Here is a 5,369-nt window from a genome sequence, read left to right as displayed (position 1 = left end):
TCCCTCTCTCTCTCTTACCTCCCTCCCGCTCTCTTACCTCCCTCCTCTCTCTCTTAGCTCCCTCTCTCTTACAACTCTCCCTCTCTCTCGCTCCTACCTCCATCCCTCCCTCCCCCTCTCTCTTACATCCCTTCATCCCCCTCTCTTACCTCCCTCCTGTTCTCTCTCTTGCCTCCCTCCCTCTGTCTCTTACCTCCCTCCTTCCATTTCCTCCCCTCCCTCTCTCTCCTCCCTCTCTCCTCAGGCACTCTTGTCTCCATCTATCTCTCCTCCCTCCCTCCCTCCTTCCCTCCCTCCCTTTCTCTTTCCTCTCTCCACCCTCTCTCTTCCTTCCCTCTTTCTCCTCACTCTCTCTCTCCAACCTCACTCTCTCCTCTCCCTCTCTCTTTCTCGCTCCCTCCTTCGCTCCTTCCTTCCTTCCTTTCTTCCTTTCTTCCTTCTATTTTCCTTCCCCTCCCTCCACACCACTCTCCTCAGAGAGTTTATTTTCCTATCTCACGCCATTTGTTCTCTCGGTCTGTTTCCCAGATTGCCCTTGAGAATGACCGGATAAGTCCTGGGTGCCGGGGTTTGTGGGGGAGGTGGGTGGGGAGTGGGAGGGGGGAAGATTGGGGAGGTGTGTGGGGAGAGGGGAGGGGGGAGGAAACTCCCCTTAGTTCAACATGTTTCTGCAGACTCGCACTTCACCAAAATCACACCATTCGGACAATGAGATGCTTTCCCTCGGTCTCTTGGCTCCCTCCCATGGAGCTGAGCGCTGTGTTTAACCCAACTTGTCCTGTAGGTATTGACAGGTTAATCCTGCAGGGAAATTGGCCAAAGAACCAGAGGGGAGACGAGGAGAAATCTTTTTACCCAGAGAATCGTTACGATCTGGGATGCACTGCCTGAAAGGGTGGTGGAAGCAGATGCGTTGGTAGCTTTTCGAAAGGGAATTGGATATGTACTTGAAACATTTGTAAGACTATGGGGAAAGAGCGGGGGAGCGGGACTAGTTGGTAGCTCTTCTCAAAGAGCCAGCACAGGCCCGATGGGCCGAATGGCCTCCTTCTGTGCTGTAAGATTCTACGATTCTATGTGAAATAGGCCAATAAATCATGTGTGGCAAACACGCCGCCCCTCTCCCCAAAACATTCCAGTTGTCTGGTGGTCAAAGTGAATGGCACTCTAAATGAAGTGTTTGGTTCAGGAAAGAGATTTATGATGGAGATTGCACTTTTGGGGGGAAATTACCGTAGTTTATAAAGTAATTTCTCTCTCTCTATGTGAGGCATAATATGTTGGCACTTATATTATTTTGTTGATTCCCCCTGGGCTTCCATGTCTATTCTTATCATTCAAATGTTTGTGTTGCTAATGGTCTTCAATAAGGAGACAGCACACGAGGAAATGCGTGTGGGTGAGACCTTGTGACAGACTCAATGAGTGTGGAGCAGAGACTGTGATAGAGATTCAGTGAGTGTGGATAAATAACACCAAATCACATGTGTACAGCGCCTTTCACATCGGGAGGACGTCCCAAGGTGCCTGACGGTCAGGGATTTGGGCCCGAGCTGGGGGTTGGGATCAGGAGGGCAGGGAGGGTAGGTTGTAGGAGGGTGACTGAAGATGCCATCGAAGAGGAGGCTCTTGAGATGGGCCTTGAAAGAGGCAAGGGAGGGGGTGAAACAGAGTTCCAAAGGGTGGGGGCAGAGAGGCTGAAAGCCCGACCTCTGATGGTGGGGTGGGCCGGGCAGGGGACATGCATCAGGCCGGAGCCCGCAGGTGGAGGTAGCAGACAGGCGAAAGGATGGATCAGGGACCCTGTGATAGACTTAACAGATGTGATGTTGGTGCCAGCAGAAGTGGTGAGGCCAATCAGAAAGTCGCATACTCAAAAGAACCCCCCTCTTCCCCCGCGCCCCCAATTCAACGGTCTCACGAAGTTGGAGCCTAAATTGGGGGAGGTCCCTTTTGACATGAGGGGGAGGGGAGAAATATTTACGTTATGTTGCTAGATTTGAAATGTATTCCCGATATCTTTTTTTTTCTGTGCGCATGGGGAGCAAACCGTGGTAATTCACATCTTTGTGTTGAGTATTCTGTTGTGTGTGTAACACAATGCTGTGCCATCAATGAGAATTTGGACCAAATTTAGTCAACATTTCTCATACACATACATATACACACATACATTTACAGGCTACACAAACATACATATACAGACATTTATACACTCACATACACAGACATGCATATACACACATACAGACATACCCAGACATGTACACACACATAAACCCAAACACAGGGAATACATACATGCAACCAAATATGCACACACACACATACAGACAAACATATATACAGAGATATGTACACTCATTTAATAATACTTGCATTTTGCATATGCGCATACATACGTAAATGCACACACACATAGATATATACACACACACACACACACATACAACACACAAGGGTTTTGAACCATTTGTCTTAATTGCTTCGATCTGTAATATACGAAGAATGTCACCGAGAGAGAGAATGTAATGTTGTGCTTTTAACCGGACACATTTTTCCAAAGTTAAAAAAAAATAAAAAGATACATTTATACCAATGACCTGCTCGGATTCCGAATTTTAAAAGTGCACCAAATTAAGATAATCAACAATGGGGGGTGGTGGGGGGAGTGGGGTGAGGACGATTTGCTTTACGACCCTCCTCTTTGACGGCCGTGCCCTCGGTCAACTTCCTACCCCCACCCCCTCAATCCGCAGCTCAGGGCCAAATCCTTGACTGTCCAGTGCCTAAGCTTTCCAAAGCTTTCCATTCTGTTGTGGACTAATCCAAAACATTCCAGTTAATAATAATAATAATCCTTGCATTTGAGATAGCGCTTTCCACATCTTCGAGACGTCTCAAAGCGCTTCACAGAATACGCTGTAAAGCAAATTGACTGTATATTTGTGGGCGAAACACGGCAGCCAATTGCGCACAGCAGCGTCCCACCAATAGTTGTGGATGGAGTGACCAAGTTATTATTGTTAGTTTTTTTAGGGATTATTATCCCCAGAAAAGCGATCCGCCAATCAATTAGCAACTGGGTTCCTACTTGCTGCTGGGTAAACAGCGTGTGGAGTAAGGAAACTTGTCCCAAGGTTTCGCCCTGCCGGGAATCGAACCCAGGCCTCTCACTTGCAAAGCGAGGGCTCTAACCACTGAGCTACAGGACTCCACAGTTAATTGCTATCAGCATCTCCATTATTGTAGCGTTCGACCATCAGGATTGGTAGAAGGTGAACGAGATGAATCTTGGTCTTTTTACGCGCTGTCTCTCGGCTGCAGCTCATTAATTCCGCAGCAGTCTCGATCGGCAAACACACATCCAATTGAACTACCGAGGCCACAGCGTTTTATCTAGTCCTGGCCTGCAAGATGTTTTTTGCCTTGAAATTCTGAGGTGGCAAGAACTGTGTGTGGGGGGGGGGGGGGATTAATATTAATAATAATAATCCTTGCATTTTATATGGCGTCTTATTCATGTTGAGATGTCTCAAAGCGCTTCACAGGATACACTGTAAAGTGAGAGTGACTGCATTTTGTGGGCGAAACGCGACAGCCAATTTTGCACTCAGCAGTGTCATACAAACAGCCGAGGATTGAGCGACCCATTTTATTTGGGGGATTGTTGGCCAGGAAACCTTCTCTTTTCGAGTAGCGCCATGGGATCTTTAACATTCACCTGGAGGAGAATGGGACCTCGGTTTAAACGTTTCATTTTAAGGATAAAGAATTCAAGAAGAGATCTGAATTCTTTTAAAAACTGCAGGAAAAAAAAACGTCTTCTCGGATTTAAGGATTTCGCTTCCACCTTAAATTTCAAGACAAAACAATCTCACTTGGAATTTGAAGTTGCGTTGAGGGTGTTATGGTCAGCCGTGTGTCTGACTTGTACGGAAATCCATCACCAAACACAAATTCCCGGGTATTGGAATGGAGTAGGCACTCTCTCTCATCCTGCTTACCTAATTCCCAAGAGTATTAGGCATACTGGTACTAGACATACTGACTAAGGCTTGAGGACCCCAGACTTTGCAGTGGAGATAACTGCTGGAATCTCACCAGCTAAAACCTCATTGTTTGCTATTGAGAGGACTGTCTGATTTTGACAAGCGTTGACAGTGTGAGTCAATATACATTCTTCCTGATTCATTGCTTTTCAAGACATTGAAGGCAAAAGGGCAACATTTTCATGGATTGAGTGACCAAATTATTTATTTTTTTTGAAGGATTATTATCCCTGGAAAAGCAATCTGCCAATTGACAAGCAACTGGGTTCCTACTTACTGCTAGGTAAACAGAGTAAGGAAACTTGGCCAACGTTTCGCCCAACCAGAATCGAACCCGGGTCTCTCGCTTGCAATGCGAGGGCTCTAACCACTGAGCTACAGGTCTCCACAATCAGTGAATCTGTTTCCATTTTCACCTCAAACTCAGGAAGTCTGAACACACTGATGCTTGTGATGATAGTCTTGTAGGTTATAACAATAACATTCTAATAATTATTATAATTATAATACAATAGTAATTATAACAACACCATAATCATTATTATCATCACAATGATAAAATAATTACAAATAATCATTAACACTCATAATCATCATTTGGCTTTTTACGGAGGACGGCTCTTTTCCTCGACGTGTAGTGACTGTATTTTGTTTGCAAGCACGTCAGCCAATTTGCCCACAGTAGACAAAAGTCCCACAAACAGCTGTGAAGTGAGTGACCAATTTTATTCTGGCTGGTTGGTGTAGTTACTGGCAGGAGTCACTATTTGTGAGTTATTGTTACATATTTTGTGTTTCGGACACTGCTATTTCCAACTATGTTGAAGTCAATAGAACTCAGGGGGTGTGAGATGAACAAAAGTGCAATAAAAGAGATATGAGCTTTGAGAGTAGGGCGGGAGCGAGTTGAGGGACTCGGGGATGGAGTTCCAGAGAGCGGGGACAGAATGGTTGAAGAGTAACAGATCTAACAGGGACTTTAGGAGGAATGTATATGATACTGAGAAGGTGGAACTACGGTTGAAGTTATGGTCAAAGCAAAAATCATCAATATAGACTAGTTAGCCGGACATCAATGGTAGGGAAAATTCTTGAGTCCTTAATTAATTACTACACCAATCTCAAAAAGTTAGTTTGCAGGTGCAGCAGCAACTAAGAAGGTGAATGGCATGTTAGCGTTCATTGCAAAAGGTTTAGAGCACAAGAGTAGGGAAGTCTTGCTGCAACTGTATAGGGCCTTGGTGAGACCGCACCAAGAGTATTGTGTGCAGTTTTGGTCTCCTTATTTAAAAAAGGACTTACTTGCCTTAGAGGGAG

Source organism: Callorhinchus milii, unplaced genomic scaffold (genome assembly GCF_018977255.1).
Source record: "Callorhinchus milii isolate IMCB2004 unplaced genomic scaffold, IMCB_Cmil_1.0 Scaffold1, whole genome shotgun sequence".
Classification (NCBI taxonomy): Eukaryota; Metazoa; Chordata; class Chondrichthyes; order Chimaeriformes; family Callorhinchidae; genus Callorhinchus; species Callorhinchus milii.
This window is presented reverse-complemented; position numbering follows the sequence as displayed.